At 33.1% G+C, this 19,374-nt stretch overlaps 1 protein-coding gene across 4 annotated transcripts in view; it reads right to left on the reverse strand.

Annotated features, from left to right (window-relative positions):
- FSTL5 (follistatin like 5) overlaps window positions 1-19,374 on the reverse strand; it is a 682,404-nt gene that overhangs the window by 237,603 nt on the left and 425,427 nt on the right. The gene's annotated exons all lie outside the window — the stretch shown is intronic.

Genomic DNA, 19,374 nt, shown 5'->3' on the forward strand with positions numbered 1-19,374 from the left:
CCTGAGCTGAAGGCAGATGCTTAAAGGACTGAGCCACCCAGGCATCCCACAAAACTGTCCAATCTATGATTATAATGTATTCTTTTCTATTTCTTCATGTTCTTCCTTTTATCTTTTGGAACTATTTCACATTAAATTTCCTATCAGAGACTAGATAAGAGTATAAGAATGAATATCATTTTCAAATCGTTAACCATGGAAACTTCAATATCACTTTGAATTACATTCAGCTGTAGAGTGTAAACACAAAAGATTTTGTTAATTCCCAGGCACTGAGGAGAAGTAGTCTAGAATTGGTGGCTTTGCAATGCTACCAGAAGCCCAGGATCCTTCATTTCCTGTGTTTTCCACCTTCAATGTCACCTTTTAATCCAAAATAACTATTAGCCAATCTTAACATTCCACACAGAAAGGAAGAAAATGAAAAGAGAAAAATGAACCTTTCTGGAAACTCCATACTCAGGTTTAAATAGACATGTGTTATAGATCACATTTGGATGGGTATTGGAAGGCATTAAATTAATTAATTAAACCCTTCCTCACAATAGTTGTTTCAACTAATGGTTTTTGGGTAAGGAACTACCTTGAAACTTAGTGGCTTAAAGAGATAAACATCATATTATATCATGATTCTGTAGGTCAGTATTGCAGGCTCAACTCAACTATGAAATTACTCTTTTGCATGACATTCACTTGGTAGCATTTTGCCAGTCAATCCACTGGACTGCGTGGTGCGAGAAATGCTCATTTACATGTCAGTGGAGACGTGTGCATCATGTCAGTGCTTTTCTACAGGTCATTCTCTGTCCACACTGGCCTTTGACTTCTCACAGCATAGGGATCTCTGAATATTTGCATTTGCACTTCTTACACATTACTTTGCTTGGCATTTTAATTTCCCCACACCTTTCAAAAATGTTATGGTTTCTCTCTTACAAAAATACTCCAATAATACTTGCAACTCTACAGGATTTTTCCTCTTTTTTTTTTTTTTTTTTTTTTTTAGGATTTTTCCTCTTATAGTTACTATACTTTTGTAGATAAGTTAATAGGAAATGTTTCATTATTATATTGTTGATAATAGTGAATGGTAATCTTTCTTTCATTGTATTTTCTGAATGTTTATTGCATTGCAATCAAGTTGTTATTGTCACAAATACATATTTATGCATTCTGTAGATTTATAACGTAGTTTTATACTTATTGTTTCATAAATTTGTCTTTAAAAGAATTTAAGAAACAAAAGAGTTACAAACCAAAAATAAAATAATTCTACCTTTTATATTTATCTACATATTTATCTTTGTGAGTGATCTTTGTTTATTTGCAAGGCTACAAGTTACTATCTAGTGTCCCTTTGTTCAGCCTAAAGGAATCTTTTCACCATTTGTTAGAGGACAGGTGTACACTACCAATGTACCAAAGCTCTTATTTATCTGTGAATATCCGTTTCTCTTTCATTTTTAAACAATAGTTTTGCCTCATATAGAATTCTTCTTTTCTTTATTTTTATTTTCTTAAGATTTTTAAATTCATTTATTCATGAAAGACACAGAAAGAGAGACAGAGACAGGGGCAGAGGGAGCAGCAGACTCCATGCAGGGAGCCCGATGTGGAACTCAATCCCAAACTCCAGGATCATGCCCCGAACCGAAGGCAGATGCTCAACTGCTAAGCCATCCAGGTGTCCCTCTTATCTTACTTTTAAAGATTCTTTAGTTTTTTTTTTTGGAAAGAGAGCATGTAAGTATGAGGGAGGGGAAGAATGAGAGACTCTTCAAGTAGACTCCCTGTAGAGTGCAGCCTTTTTAGTTATCAAGCATTCTCCCGGACAATACAATTGTTTGACTGTATTCCAAAGGCCTGAAATTGTTGATTTTGGGCTCAATCCCACATGCCTGACCTGATTGAAACCAAAAGTCAAATGCTTAACCAACTGAGCCAGGTGCCCTATCTGTTGAATTCTTATTTTACAGGCATTTTAATGTATATCTCCTGAGTACTTTAAATATGCCATCCCACTATCCGCATTCTCTGATGAGAAATCAGCTGATGTAAGTCCCTGTACATAATGAAATCATTCTTTTTTTGTTTCTTCCAAGATCTTCTCTCTGCATCTTTTGACAGTTGGATTACAATGCATCTTGATGTAGATCTCTTTTAGAGTAACTTTCTTGTAGTTCATTTAGATCTTGGATATGTACATTCATGATTTAATCAAATATTGTAAGTTTTTGACCATTATTTATTTAGACCTATTTTCTGCACCTTTTTCTCCCTCTCTTCTCTTTTTGCAATTCCCATGACTATTTTGGTGTGTCTGGGGGTGCCTTAAACCATGATCATTTTTCTTTCTTTCTTTCTTTCTTTCTTTCTTTCTTTCTTTCTTTCTTTCTTCTTTCTTTCTTTCTTTCTTCTTTCTTTTTCTTTCTTTCTTTTTCTTTTTTTTCTTCTTCATTTATTTTTCCTTCTATGTCTGGGAAATTTCAATTGCTCTGTCTTCGAATTTGCTGTTTCTTTTTTCTTCCTGCTAAAATCTCCTATTGAACCTCTGGTGATTCAAGACTAGGTTGTGAAAATCTTTACCTTCAGCTATTTTACTTTTCAACTACAGAAGTTCTATTTGTTTTCTTTTTACAATCTCTATCTCTTACTGATATTCCCTACTTTTTCATACATCAGTCTCCTGATATCCTTCTATTTCTTTCTTCATGGTTTCCTTCAGGTCTTTAAGCATCTTTCAGGTAGTTAATTTAAAGTCTTGATCTAATAAATTTAATATCTGGGCTTCTTCAAAATTTCTGACATTTTTGCTTTTTATGAATGGGATATATTTCCATGTTTATTTTGGTATTTTATCATTTTTTAAAAGAAGATTTTATTTACTTTTATGACAGAGAAAGAGAGAGCACAAACTGGGGGAGAAGGACAGGGAGAAGCAGATTCTCCACTGAGCAGGGAGTCCAACACATGTTTCAATCCTAGGATCGATCATGACCTAGCAGAAAGCAGACACTTAACTGACTGAACTACTTAGGGGCCCCAGTATTTTATAATTTTTTTTGTTGAAAACTTGATATTTTTAATACTGTAATATGGTAAGTCTATAAATCACATTCTCCTCATTCTTAGACACTACTGATGTTTCTTGTTGAGGGCTGCAGTAGGCCACCTTTTTAGCAACTTTTTGAAACTTTTTTTGGTTTTGTTTTTTGCAAAGACTGTTTTTCTTATTGTGTGTGATCACTGAAGTCTTTGTTCTATTATCTATATAGTCAGAAAATAACAAGATGTTTTCTATTTCTTTAAATTATTTTTACAGGGATCCCTGGGTGGTGCAGCGGTTTAGCGCCTGCCTTTGGCCCAGGGCGCGATCCTGGAGACCCAGGATAAAATCCCACGTCGGACTCCCAGTGCATGGAGCCTGCTTCTGCCTCTGCCTATGTCTCTGCCTCTGTCTCTCTCTCTGTGTGACTATCATAAATAAAATAAATAAAATTTAAAAAAATAAATAAAAAAATAAATTATTTTTACAAATGCTACCTAGGAAGCCACTTGAACCAACCTACGCACCAACCCCCAGTGAATCAACAGGCAAATTAACGTACTCCTTCTGATCTCTATAGGATAATGTTCATATTGTCCACACTCACCAGCAAGTCACACTTGGAATGTGTGCTGCCATTCACACGGCTCCCCACCCTGATGCTCGGTAATAGGAATGGTAGCTGCTGTATAAAATGCCAAAATTCTTCACACTTTACCAGCTGTTTTAGTTATCAAGCACCCTCCTAGACACTATAATTGTTTGAATGGATTCCAGAAACCTGAAATAGTGGATTTTGAATTCTTGTCAGTTTAATATTTTTTAGTGGCATGACCATTTCTGGAAGCTTCCTATTCCACCATTTTCTGTGAAATTCAAGAGGGTAATTTTGAAATGAATAATGAAAAACAATCAATAAGAAAGTCTGAAAAAACTGAAATTCATAACCGTAATGGAAGTTTAGAGGAAGCTGGGTACTAAAAGAGAATAAATTAAAGAGAAGAAGTAATTTGATGAAGCAGTCCAAAGCTCCAAAGAGCAAAAAAGAACTGTGAAAAACATGAAGAAAGCAAATGATTAGGAAACAGCTTGAAGTTCATGGTCTGACCTTAAGTAGCTGATTAATTTTGACATGCCATTCAATATCAGAAAACTTTGTTTTTGTTTTTGTTTTTTCTTTTTAGGATAAAGGCATTACGATTTCTGTAATTCTTTTCATCTCAAAATTTTTAAATTTAAATACATAAAATTTAAAAAAAGTATTATATTTTTAAAGTTTGCATTTTAAATCATGCCTAGTGCAACCTATAATGCATACATTTAAAAAAGATATTCCATATAAATACATTATAGAAATATTTTTACCATTAATCATATACTATTCAACATTTGTTGAACATTTAATATGTACTACTTAGTGGTAGTCACATGAAATGATTAGTCTTTTCAGCTCAAAGACTAGACAAAGAGGTCTGCATTTTTCTTTCCCTCAATTTTTACACACACCCTGTGTTTTATGGAAAGAGAGGACTGTTTTTCCTAAGCAACAGCCTGTGTTGTGATAATTTGGAATCTGCTCTATAATTTGCAGTTTATTCTAAAGCATAGATTTTCATTATTTAACAAAGATGATCCACAAGAAACACATTAATAAATTCACATTTAAGATATGCAAAGTGAATGCAATTTTGGCCAATTTTTTGAAGTGCATAAAATAATGAGTTTCTATAGAATACAATTATAAAAATTTATGTTAATCTGTACATTTATATGCCTGTATTTTTATACTGCACACAACATGTTTCTAATTACAGAATAAAAGATTTCTACTTAAAATGTATGCTTCAATTACATATTCAATTATATGTCCTATTAACAACTATGTGATTTGCAGCTTCTTATTTCTTTTTCAAGTTTTAGTTGCTTATTTCCTCAAAAATAATGCTAAAATTCTAAACTAACTGTAATGAAGCATATTCTTTATATCTGGAATTAAGGGTGAATTAAGTTTGCATTCATTTGGCTTGCCTCTTTAGAATATAATTTAAAAGCAATCACCTTTGAAAACTATGAAAAAAATACCTTTATCTTACAGGCTATATTTCAATTCAATGAATATTTGGTCATACATATCTGCATGATTTGATGCATTTTAATGCATTAAAACATTAGCAGAGGAAAAAATATGTACTTCAGTGAGATATTTGATATCAATAATTTTAATTTCTAATTATTGGGTAACAAAGATACTTGCAATTCACCAGAATTAATATTTTGCATTTTCTTAAAAGTCTTAAATGTTTTTTTCACTCAGAAAAAATCTAAATATATATCAAAACATCTTGACATAACTTTCAAAAGTAAAGCTTGTGTTTTTATTCTAAAAAGAAAATAAAATTACTTCAATATCTGATTATAAGAATTGAGAAGAAACTTATAAATTCTAGTTTTATCATCTAGTATAAAATCAGAACAAGTTTTAAGTAAAACAAAGTGTGACTTTACAAACAATACAGGTTTCCCTATTATCCAAAAGTACAGTGCACCTATAAAACCCTTTGTAAACTGAAGGAACAAAAAGCTAAAATATCCCCCATTTCTGAAAGTTCATGTTAGATCACTTCACTTTCATAAAAGACCTACATTAGTATTGTAATGGCTTTTTTCCCATAAAGTGAAAAATCTTTTTTGATTTTCTTTCAGTTAGCAAAAGCAAGTACTAAAGCCAGTCTTTTGTAAAAATGAAGTGGCCTAATGTGAGCTTTCGGAAAGTGGGATACCTGTATCACACAGTGATACAGTGATCATTTATTCTTACAAATGGTAACGCTCTAAGTAAATTCTCCATATTGTCTTTTTTATTCAAAGTATAAGTTAAAGATTTTATCATATGAGCAGGTGGTTAGACTACGATTTGACTTAAAGAGTTGTGAAGTGATAGTTCATTTGGATATGATATTCAGACTATGTTTGAATACTCTGTGTATGGAATAGCCAACTGTTATCCCATAGTCCAAAAATGGTTTTATGTTTTGGTGCTTGATATAAGAAATAGTCATTTGTAAGGTGATTGGATTGATACTATACATGCATTACCTACATGTAACTGTGTTAATATGCTTACTCACAGTGACATATTTCATAAGATACTGTGTGGGTTACCCATATCATAGTATATTATACACTTCCTTAGTACACATTTAAATATGGTTCAAAGTAGGCAGAGATATATTCGTGGTACCAGTGGATTCTTGAAAAGTTGCCCATGGCATTCTCCTACTTAAAACTGTCAACCGTTTCCCTTGATTTACAAAATAAAATATAAGCTACTTTATATCATTGGAATTAGTTGTTGCATGACACTCAGGATGCAAATAAAACCACTCTAAAATTTAAAAATCTCTTTGAGCCAGATGCAAGTTTAAGTATGCCTGCAGTTGATGAGGACAATATGAACACTAATTACATAATGATAATCATTTACGTTTTATTAGGTCAATCTAGTTCATTTGAAATCTATTTCAGGTTGCTTGCCTCTCCTAACATTTAAAAATTCCTCTGCCCCATGCTTAGTCATGGAGTCTTTTAGGAGGCTCCCACGGACATAGCAATTTAATAGTGGCCATTTACCTATGGGCAGCCACACAGTCGGCCCCCAAAAGGAATGCCACCCCAGAGTGTCATTTTAGGGTAAACGCAGGATTTTCTACACTCTGCATTTTATTTTTTGTGACATCCTAGAATGAGAGAATGAGATCAATCCTGCTGATTAGGAGACTATGATAACAAGCACAGAAATGACTGGCTCCAAAGGTAATAAACATTTTTCCCCAGGCCACCCCTGCTGTAGAATGCTAAAACGGCCACCTTGTGTTGAGTGATTTCTCCTCTCATACCACCGATGTCTTCAGATCCACTCTGCTGTTCTGGCTTCCATTAAAGAGATACAAAGCTGAACTCCACTTCCTCTAGTCCTTCCTCAGGAAAACAACTGATACATCATCGTTATGGACTAGTCGTGTCCTCAATTTACATGTTGAAGCCCTAACCTCCAGTACTTCTGAATGTAAGTATGTTTGGAGATAGGCATATGAAAACAGTAAAAACACTGAAATGAGGCCATTAGAGGGAGGCCCTAATCCATTATGACCTGTGTCCTTACAAATAGGGAAAGAGATGCCAGGGATATGCATACACAGAGTGACAACTGTGGAGGTCACAGGGAGAGGGAATCATCTGTAAACAGGGAGAAAGATCTCAAGAGGAACCAAACCTGCTGACACCTTGATTTTGGAATTCAAGCCTCTGGAAATGTAAGAAATACATTTCTGTTGTTTAAACCACTCAAGCTTTGCTCTTTTGTTATGGTAGCCCTAGCTGGCCATGTTCTTGTTGCATTGCCTTTTCAGTAAAGGAGAGTTTATAAGTGGTTGCAGCAAGTTATTAAACTTGAATTTTTTTGACTACAGGTTTGTTCCTCGAGAACTTCACCTGATGGGCTTTTCATCCTACTCCTGAGGTTCGAAACCATCCTTAAGGCCAGGTAATGCTGCTTGAAACAAAAACCTCATCTCTCTCTCTCCCCCTTTCAATGGATAGTTTTATTCCCTCCACATTTGTGGATCTTTATAACAATAACCTTTTGATGAGTCGCCTTGTGGGACACTGACTCTCATTGGCATTACTCTACTTTCCAGGCAGGAAATAGGTTCTGAAAATCTCAGACTCCATGTTGTTGAACAACTTATAGAGGTTATATACATATTTTAACATAAAATATTAAATGTATTACATGAATGATAAATCCATAGGACAGACCTTCATAAAATGTAAGTTAATTTCTCAATTACCTGCTATAATATTAGGATTTATAATGTATATAATGATCCAGCTCTACCTTTGTTTCAGTTATAGGTCTTCTTCTTTGAACTTGAAAATGTATTATTTCCTTTATATATTAAAAGCATAAATAAATAAATGCACAGAAAGGTTTTCACACCAAATAAATCCCTGTATTTTTATCCAACCCATAATTTTTAAAGTATATTCAACCATAAAAAAATTTGAACATAGTATTAAAACCCTATGACAATGCACATTGGGAATTTTATTTTATTTTTTTTATTTATTTTTTTTTTACATTGGGAATTTTAAAATAAATCTTGGAAGAACTGATTGATAGCTCTTGTTAAAGTTTTATTACAAACTTAAAACAAGGGACTAATGTCCAAAAAAAGACAGTTCAAGATTTCTTTCCTGATAAACAATTTTTATAGGAAGAAAAGATGATTAAAAACGCTAGTAAACTAGGTACTCAGAAAAAAAATATCTTTGTTCCCTACAGACTGATGTTTTCTTATGCAGTTGAAAGCCAAATTCTGTTAGAATCAATTGTTTAACTCTGTTTTCAGTAATGCTACCTTCTTGCCAACCATATGAGACAACGAAGTCTCCACAGACACACATACATTATCTTTCTCAGGTCTGAGACTGTCTTCTTTCTCAGCGTGATCCACTAGAGGTTTGTTTCTCTGTGCTCTTGTTCATGCTGTTTTGTCTGTTACTTTCTTATCTGACTGATTTTTTTCTTAAAAATTCAGATACTACTCATTCTTCAAACAGTAATCTATCCATTGTGCAATCCTTCCTTGAACTTCAGATATATGATTTAAATATTGTATTACATTTCAAAATTATGTTATTTGCAATAATCTTTCCCAATAAATGGTACATTCCTCAGATACAAGTATCACATCTTCCATATATTTGCAATTCTATATTCATATTGATTAACTTACATATAAATTTATATTTACATCTACATCAAGCACAAAGTAGACCTATTAAATGAATGTTGAAATGAACTAAACCTGTTTATGACAACCAATTAGAGAAAATGAAAATATTTATTTTTATGAAAAATGTGGGAAATATTTTTTCCTACAAAAATATATTCATATGTATTATTAGCAAAGCAAAACAAAAACTAACAGAAGACATTAATTTTGAGAGAAAAGAGTGGTCTTGAAGTAGGGAAGGTGAAGGGAGCCCATTTTAGAAAGGCTTTATCTCTGTTGTTCTGCTAGGCCCCATGTACTCATGTTCCATAGTTTGCCTCTGAATAAGCCAAAGAAGCTATGTTCCCACTTCAAGGGGAAAGCAAGAAACTTAATCAATCTCTGAGATTTGTTTTAGACCCCAAACACCTAATAATACCTAACAACAGCCAGATCCCAGACATATTCCGGGACATTAGCATCAGACAAACCTGGGCTGATGCTGGCATCAATATCCCTACCTTCCATAATTTATGAGAAAATACCTCTTGTTCATCTGACATTCACCTTTGATTGGACCCTATTGTGGATTCCTGAAGAAAACCTAGATCCTTTTCCAATATAAACACCTAGCCCCAAGCAACAAGATTCATTCTCTTTTCCTTTCCAAGTCTCCCACATACTCCATCTGCTCTCCTCCATCTGTCACTCACCCTATTCAATAAACTGTTTCACTTTTTCTGGCTTGCATTTGATTTCCATCCTGCATGAAGCCAAGGACCCTCCTAGCAGGTTCTGTGGGACCCTCCTCAGGGTTCTCGCGCCCAGCCTGCCTGTATCAGCCTCGTTAGGAAACCGTAGGGGAAAAAAATGTAGAATTTTAGAAGAAATATCTGTGTTTTAAATTGACCTACACTTCAGTTGGAGAGGACAATAAGCACAATATTAGGAAATCATGAAGGAAATTCATTTTTCGACCTACAGTCAGAAGGACTTGGTCTGAATTCCAACTGTGTCTGGACTCCTTTGTGCTCTATGATTTGGTCAAATCCCATCTTTCTTTTTTGTTTTTTTCTTAATATTTTATTTATTTATTTGAGAGAGAGAGAAAGACTGCAAGAGTAAGAACATGAGCAGGGTAAAGGGTCAGAGGGAGAGGCGGACTCCCCATTGAGCAGAGAGTTCAATGTGAGACTTGGTCCCAGGATCCCGGGATCATTACCTGAACTGAAGGCAGATGCTTAATTAACTGAGCCACACAGGTGCCCCAATCCCAGCTTTTGAATTTCAGTTTGCTCACTTACAAAATGATAAAAGATCACCTGCCTTGCCAACCTTCTTTACAGAGTTGCTGGGAATACCAGAAGTTAAAATGTGTGCGCAAAAGACTTCATCATTCTAAAATACTTCTTAAAATTTTAGTTTAATGATGATTATAATAGTAATTATATTTTAATAGAGTGAAAGGATTCCACTTTTTACTTTGTCTGGATAATAAGATCATGGAGCTATTTCTCATGAATCATGGACTTTATTACAGTCAGTGAGTTGGGTTTAATTTAGAATAAAACAAGGATGGACCAAAAAAAAAATTTTTTTTATTTCACTGGCACCTATTGAAGTTTAACCAACAACATCTATAGAAGCAAATAGGTAAAAATAGTAGTTTAATAATGAACTACTATGAGTTTAATGCATTTGCTTCTAGAAGTATAAGGAACTTTGGGCACCTGGGTTGTACAGTGGGTTAAGCGTCTGACTCATGGTTTTGCTCAGGTCATGATCTCAAGGTCCTGAGATGGAGCCCCACATTGGGCTCCCTGCTTCTTGTGGGGCCTGCTTAAGTGAGTCTCCCTCTCCCTTTGCCTTTTCTCTGTCTGTTTCTCTAAAATAAATTAATTTAAAAAAAAAGAAAATGGATAAGGAATTCAAGCAGCTATCTGGAAGGCAATAATCACTTCATTTTATAGGTAGAAAAGATCTGATCTTTAATAATTAATATTTAATAAAATTATTTAACTTTGAAAGCAGAAATGATTTATCAGTATTTATAAAATATATTGAAAAAGAGTTATCTAAAAATGTTACTGACTTATCTGAGCTTGCAGAAATAATTAGTGCTTGAAAAAATTGGAAACTAAATTTCTTATTGCCAATCTAATGCTTTTTCATTAGAATAACTCTTGTTATGAATAAGAGGAGAAAATTATAAGGAGATATTACTGGATATTTGATAAAACTGAGGTGTTTCTTTTGCTTTCATTCTTCTTCCAAGTATATGTATTATCTAAAATAATATTTCTGTAGATTAAAAACGTTTATAAATATTTTGCATTTTTAACAAAAATCACTTTTAAAGTTAAGACCAGAAAATGTGTATTTAATTAGATTTTGGAAATCATAGTTATCACTACCTAAAAAAGAAAAATCTGAATGAATTAACTTATTTAAATTAATAAATTAATATCATCCAGGGTAATCCAAATCCTGGATTCTGAGCAAAGATCATCATATTAGCAATATCAAACAGCTAGTAGAGGCATATTTCACTAAAAGGACACATGAAATAATAAAACATCCACACACATAATTAATGGTCTTCAATTCTTAAATTTATACTACTTTTATAGATTGTAATTCATCCTACAATATTACTTCCTTTATTATATGCTTATTCTGCTGTATTTATTTAACCAAAAAATCAACTCCACAAAAAATTAATTTGTTTCTTTCTATAAATTAATTTGTTCAGAGAGAAATACCTTTCTAGAAATACAAATTGAGTATAATTACCAATAGTTACATGATACTTTTCACTTCTCAAGCAAGAAATTTAATTTTCACACATCAGAAGAACATTGTATTGAAATGAATTTTAAAACTAATTTCTTGGCCAAATTCCTATTATAGAAGCAAGACATGCATTATTGAAAAAAATCTGTTTATGCAGTTAATGACTCGGTTATTTTGTTACCAACAAATTTGTAAATTATGACAATATATTTATTAGAAGATATATGACTTGAAAAGGAGAAAATCCTATAAAACTTTGAAAATATATTTCACTCAGTGTCTGGGTGTCTCAGTCAAGCATCTGGCTCTTGGTTTCAGCTCAAGTCATGATCTCAGGGTGATGAGATCAAGCCCTCCATTGGGCTCTGCATTCATCATGGAATTTACTTGGGATTTTCTCTCTCCCTCTACCCTGTCCCCAGGCTCTTTCATGTGCTCCCTCAGCCTCAAAATAAATAAATAATTTTTTAAGAAAAGAAAATATATTTCACTCATTACAAATGCCTCAATGGCATAAAAAATTTTTTAAAGCACGAAGGCTGAAGTATGCACTACATATAATACTTCTATATAAATTAATCTAGCTTATTAATAGAAATGAAACAATTTAATATGTTTATTCCAGATCTTACTTCAATATTTCCTCATAAAACCTTGTTATTTTGATGTCATTATACCAAATATAATGATTTATGATTAATATTATATTTATATATATTTATGATTATGATTATTTTCATAAAATACTTAATTTTGTTCTTTTGATTTTGTAAATTTTATTCTTTTGATTTTGTAAACTTAACCTTATCGCACAATGGAGAACAAGCATTACTAATTTTATATGATGATTTAAATAAGAGAATATATTCCATTGTACAAATGGAAAAGATAAAAAACATTTCTGACCATATTTGGCCTTTAGGTAGTGCCTTTGTTTCATTGATACTTGGGGTTTAAACCTGATAGCACTGAAATAGATAAAAAAAAGACAAAGAGCAAGAAAACATTAGAACGTAATTAGAACTTTTTTATTTTATTTTTTTAAGATTTTATTTATTTGTTCATGAGAGACACAGAGAAGGGGAGAGAGAGAATGAGAGAGAGAGAAAGAGAGAGGCAGAGACAGGCAGAGGGAGAAGCAGGATTTGATCCCAGGTCTCTAGGATCAGGCCCTGGGCTGAAGGTGGCGTTAAACCACTGAGCCACCGGGGCTGCCAAGTTAAGAACTTTAATACCTGCCTTCAAAATTCCAGATTGTGGAGAGCCGAAGTGAGGACATATTATTAGAGTTTGGAATTTTATAGCTGGGAGAGAAGTTAGACATTTCCCATTCCTCCTTTAACACTTCAGCACAGAAGGGACTCAGAATTTTGTCCCAAATTCAGAGTCAAAGAAAAGATTTTAACTCTCGTTTCCCTTATAATATGTCTAGATTGCTTCTCTATTACATTTTTTCACCCTTGTCTACTTGAGAAATCTATAAGAACTCTCAAAGTTTAAGCTTATGTAAAATAATTAATCCTTTGAATTGTAATCATTTTTTTTACTTAGAATTCACCTAAAATAAGAGGTATTTGTTTTATAGTTTGTATTTGCACTCAATATCTCCTAAAATAACACTCCTCTTTAAGAGAATATTTCCATACTTAATGAATAGTTGGTTGTATTCCAATACATTAAAGATATTAACAACAACAACAAAAAAAACAAAGTAAGAATCCACAGAAAAGCTTCAACAAGTGTAAGCCCTAAGTCAGAGGGAAATGATTCTCTTGTTGGATGTCCCCTTTAAAGCTGTTTCATGCCATATGCATCATGTAGAGGCTGCATTCCTTACTCATGCAGTATAAGGCCATTTATATAAATTATTTTTAAAGTTTTTCCAAAATTATTTTATATTTTCTCTCTTTGTGTGGCTATGACTTTGTTTCTAACAATTTCCCCCATTTCCAATGATTATGTATTTTTTGTAATTGGGGAAGGGAGATGAATTGTATAATAGAATGAAAAAAATATTTTATGTTATTACTTGCCTACCAGGCACAAACATGATGCCAATTGTATATCTATGGAAATATACATTAGGAGTATTTCTTCTAAATAGATTTTTATATGTGAAATTTACATAAAACTAAGTACAATATTACACAGAATATTTATGAAATGTCAAATGTAAAATAATGCTAATAATTTGCTAATGTGCTTTTTCTTAGTGCATTTATCACAACTGCTATAATATCATTTATATATATGAAAAATCCAGTATGCATCGATTATTTATAATCTATAGTGACAAAAATTTGCCACTGTTTTACCTCTAACACATCTGTTGCTATTTTTCATTACGTAGCTTCAACAATTTCACTTGGCCTGAGGCAACTTTTTTATAAATACAAATTTATTCTACTTTTATTATTTACATATACTAATTTAATTTTTAACATATTTTAGAGGAATTCTTAAAAATCCAGTATGATACACAATTTCAGAGACCTAGATAAATGAAATACAAATTGGAGAAATGAATTCTATTTTTTATATGATCTAAGTGTGTCCAGTTAATTATTTAATTTATCAAATGAATTATTTAAATGTATAGCTTCCATTTGTTTAAAAGGCTTTTCATTGAATACATGTGAGGAAAAGATAGGAAATCTACAAGAGATACAGTAAATTGCCAAATACATATGACATAAATGATGATATTGGATTAGGTAAGTTAAAAAGTTGATTATATTTTATCGATTTATTTTTGAACCTCTAGAGTGGAACAGGAACGAGGAAGCAATATTAATATTTTAATGAGAATAGTAATGGCACTAGCAGTAAAGATCACTTCAATATTATCTGTTTCAAAAATTTACAATATTATAAGTCATATTTTTAAGACAAAATGAATACTTGATAATTATTTGCTTAGCAGCATATCAGTTACGGTTAAATAGCAAATTTAGCTCAAAATGGCTTGAACAAAAAATGTAATAAGTGCTTTACTTTATTTTATTTTTTGTCAGTTAACAGATATTTTTGTTCCCATGCTGAACAGTAGAAGGACTTTATTCTTTTCACTCCTCCCAACACATGTGTTATTCTCCTCCAATATTTAAGTTGCATCTTGAATGGTTTTCTATTTTAACCTCAAATTAAATGCTATTTTTTTTTCGGACAGTGTTTGTTTGGCTATGCCCCAATGTTTGCTGATTCCTTGCATCATAGATCTTATTTCTGTGATTTTTTTCATAAGTACCTCTATAAATTTATTTTATGAGATTATATTTGTAATCTGTTCATTGTTTATGTATATAAATATGTCTTTTTTCAGTAGGAATAAATGCTTTGTACAAAGCAGTTCAGAGCTAGATCTGGTCTAGCCCTAGATGTTACTTGTTCAAAAGACCCAAACTCTATTATCATGCTAGGTTTATTTCACCTTATGGCTTTCTCTTTTGCTCTATTTTCTGCAGTATGAGGCAGTGTCAGCAGGTCCAGGCTAATATTAGTGTTAGAGGATCCAACAGAAAAAGAACATTTGTTTACTCAAAACAACAACAACAACAACAATCTGGAAGCCTTAATTCAAAAAGATATATGCTCCCTTATGTTCATAGGAGTATTATTTACAATAGCCAAGATATGGAAGCAACCTGTGTCCATCAACAGATGAATGGATAAAGAAGTTTTGGTATATGTATTTGTACAGTGGAATATTATTCATCCATAAAAACGAGATCTTGCCTTTTGTGACAACATGGATGGATCTAGAAGGTATTATGCTAAGTGAAGTAAGTCAGACAGAAAAAGACAAATACCATATGATTTCACTTACATGTGGAATCTTAAAAAATAAAACAAATGAACAAACACAAAGCAGAAACACTCATAAAAATGGAGAACAAACTAGTGGTTGCCAGAGGGGAAAGTGTGTGGAGGAAGGGCAAAATAGATGAAAGGGATTAAGAGATAAAAACATTATAAAATAGATAAATTAAGGGATTGAAAAGTATGGAATATAGTCAATAATATTGTAATAATGTATGGTGACAGATGGTGACGACAATTATGGTGGTAAGCACTGTGTGATGCATAGAATTGTCAAATAACTATGTTGTGCACCTAAAATTAAAATGAATAAAACACTGTATATCAACCATCCTTAAATAAGAATACATAAATAAATAAATAAAACCATAGACACTCAAAAAAATATTTGCCTTTCTCCAAATGGGGCAAGAAAATATATCTCATTGTGTCAATGGTCTTTACTGAGTCATGCTCCCATCACTGTGGAGTAAAAATGTGATCTTCAGATGGGCCAGACCTGGGTCACTATCTGTCTCAGAAACTAAGAGTGGGAGAAAAGACAGTTCCCTTGGAACAATCACTCTCAGAGTTTGTCTTAGAAAGGCAAAATCCCAGCCATACCTCACACCTATTCAATCAGGAATTCTTGTAGCTGCTCCAGCTTGAGAACCAATGTGCTAATATAAAATATGGGGTTTAGAACTAGAAGAATACAGAGATTATGGATGGCAAAAATAATAGATATCCATAATAATTTTCTCAATAAACTATTTGTGGTGTAAATATGCATGTAAGTGTATAAGTGTGGTTTTATTATTAGTATGTCGAGTTATCTGACAGATATAAGTGATTCCTGTGTTCATTTGAATCAGTCTTCTGCACAGAATATTAAGCTCTCTTTCTATATTATTATAACTTTGATTTTTCTTTAATATAAATTAAATTCATACATATTACAGATATATAAATATTATGAGACACACTTCCATCCTTTCTGTGTTTTTCTCATCATTATTATTTTTTAAATGCTGCAAGGAAAATACCTGGTAAAATCATAACTGGTAAAAAAAATCATTTTTTATAAAATGAATATTTTTTTAATTGTACTAAAGGCATACAGCAAATGGAGAGCCACTTATTTTAGGAGATCAGGAGATCTATTAAATATCAGTAAAAACAGAGACAGTCTGTGGCATTTGAGCCAAGACCTCTTCCCTCTTTCCTGAACTCATCAAGGTGGAAGCTCTACATTGGATTTAGGCAGCAAAGAAATGGCATTGCCTCTCTCTGCAACTTTAAATCTAGAGTTATAGTTTCTTCCTGGGAGAGGAAGCATGCCATCATTTCTCCCTTCCTTCAGCTTACAGTAGAGGGGCTCTTTTCCAGGCCAGCATGAGTGGGAAATCTGAATTACCTTCTTTTCCCAGTCCTCACTTCTAGGGTCCAAGAATGCTGGGCTCAACTGGATTCATCCCCACTCACTAATTGGGAGAAAACCCCACCCTAGAAGACACAAGACAAGATGATCAAGGCAATAATCCCAACCCAATAAACCTCCTATAGATAGGAGGGCCTTTCAGAGAGAAATAGGCTGCTGTTCTTACTACCAGGGTCAGTGCAGAGATTCTGCTCAAGGGGGGAGGCAAACCACAAGGATAAAAGATCCCTACAGCAGTGTCTAAGGTGACTAACATTATTTGGATCAGAGTATGGGGAAGTTCAAGCCTAAGGGGGCTGCTGAAAACAGTGAAAACTTTAGTGGTAAATGATTTAGATGGGCTGATACCTCCATGATAACAACACATGAAACTATAGGCAAGAGAGACACTTAACAGAAAATAGGGAAAGAAATAGCTAAGGAACCCTCCTAGGATTGAAGCAAGCCTCAAAGAATGCATCAAAATTACTCTTGCAAAATGACCCAAATTTAATTGTACCTGACTGTGGAACATTGATTGCTTTAGGATGTTATCAAACAATAGAACAATTAGCTAACAATTTGTGGAGAATAACAAATGGAAGTGATGTCAAAAAAGCAGACTGAGCTGAACAGAAATCAGAGAGAGAGGCAAAGAGAGCCCACCTTCAACACTGACATGCTCAGGATAGGGGTTCCGGGGTGGGGGGTGTGTACATGGGGATCAGTATTCAGAGTGGCTACTGTATATTGTCCAAAATGCCCAGCTTTCTTTCCAACTCATTATACAGAGTCAATATTATCCTAATACCAAAATTAGGCAACACAAGAAAATTACATAACAGTACCTCTTATGATGCAAAAAATTCTCAACAAAACACAAGCACACCTAATCCAGTAATGCATAAAGTGGACTATACATTACGACCAAATGGGATTTATCCTATGAATCTTAGATCGGTTCAATATCTGAAAAACAATTAATGTAATACACATCCCAAAAGACAAAAAACTAAAATACATGCTAATTCAAATAGATGCAGAAAAAGTACTTGATATAACCCAAAAACTTTTGTGATAGAAATATTCAACAACTAGAAGGGGGCACTTCCTAAGTCTCATTGATAAAGGGTATCCATGAAAAACTCACAGCTAATATCATGCTTAATTTGAAAGACTGAATGGTTTTCTCCTAACAATGGAACAAGAAACAAAGTTTTTTAATACTTCTTTTCAATATTATACAGAAGGTTGGGGTGGTTGTGGACTGACTAACAATAGGTAAGGGATTTCTTTTGGGAATTGCAGAAACGTTCTAAAATTGATTGGGGTGAATGTTGCATGCTTCTTGTTTGTTTTTATGCTTAAGAGTCTTTTTTATTACAAATAGTAGCTCATAAAATGACTTTGTTAAACTAAAAAGGGTTATAGATAAGTAATGAGTAAGTGAATTTCCTTTTTTATTTTTTTAGATTTTTTTTAATTTAAATTCAATTTGCCAACATATAGTATAATACCCAGTGCTCATCCCATCAAGTGCCCTCCTTAGTGTTGCACACCTTTGTGAACATGCTTTAAAAAAACACTGAATTGTACACTTGAAATGGGTGAATTGAATTATATTACAGTATATGAATCTTGTCTCAATAAAGATGTTATTAAAAAGTAATACATATAGAGCCAAGATCTTTTATAATGGGAAAAAAAATACATGCTGGTAAACATTCTTAAATTCAGCGAGTTAAATCATTTGACAGTTAGGTTAACTTCCTAGTAGTGACTGCACGGGACCCACTATTGATTGCACAAAGACAATGAAGGTCCTATCACAAAATTAATTTAAGACTGATGGTGTTTGAAAAACAAAATCAGAGGAATCGATGCCCGTGGTTGTCTAACATAAAAACACTCAGAACATGCATTTGTTTTCATATCCTACCCGGTTGCCACGTCCAAATGAAGTACGTGTTTAGTAGTATGAGGCAGAGTTACTTATCTAAGGAGTAAGTCTGAACACCCCCTAAACAACCTTGTGATTGTTAACGTTCTATAAATAAGAAATAGTTGTCCAGTAAATTGTGGATAATAATAGTTAATAATGTGTAATGTACAAATTGTGGATAATAATAGTCAATAATGTGAGGGAAAACTCAAATACCAAACCATATTTTACTCATCTGCAGCTATTACAGGTCTGCCTGGGGATGTGCGAGGTGACAGTGCATAAACAGCTGAGGTGCAGAAGTTGCAAATGGTGTTTCTCAGACCATCTTCAGCAGACGCGGTTATATCAAAGGGTGTTTCCTGGTTAAGTATTTAGAGAAATGTCGAGTAATTCAAGGTCAAATGGGTTTCTTTGTCTTGTGATATTACTTTGAAAAGGTAATATTCAGTAAGATGCTCAAAAAAATGTTTTTTCACAGAATACCCTGACATTACTTGAGTGTAGAAATATCACGTGCTTTAAGAAAGGAGGAAAGAGTGAATAGAACGTGAAATCCCACAAAAACAATGAAAAATATTGATCATCCATTCAAAAT

The sequence above is a fragment of the Canis aureus genome, chromosome 13 (genome assembly GCF_053574225.1).
Source record: "Canis aureus isolate CA01 chromosome 13, VMU_Caureus_v.1.0, whole genome shotgun sequence".
Lineage (NCBI taxonomy): Eukaryota > Metazoa > Chordata > Mammalia > Carnivora > Canidae > Canis > Canis aureus.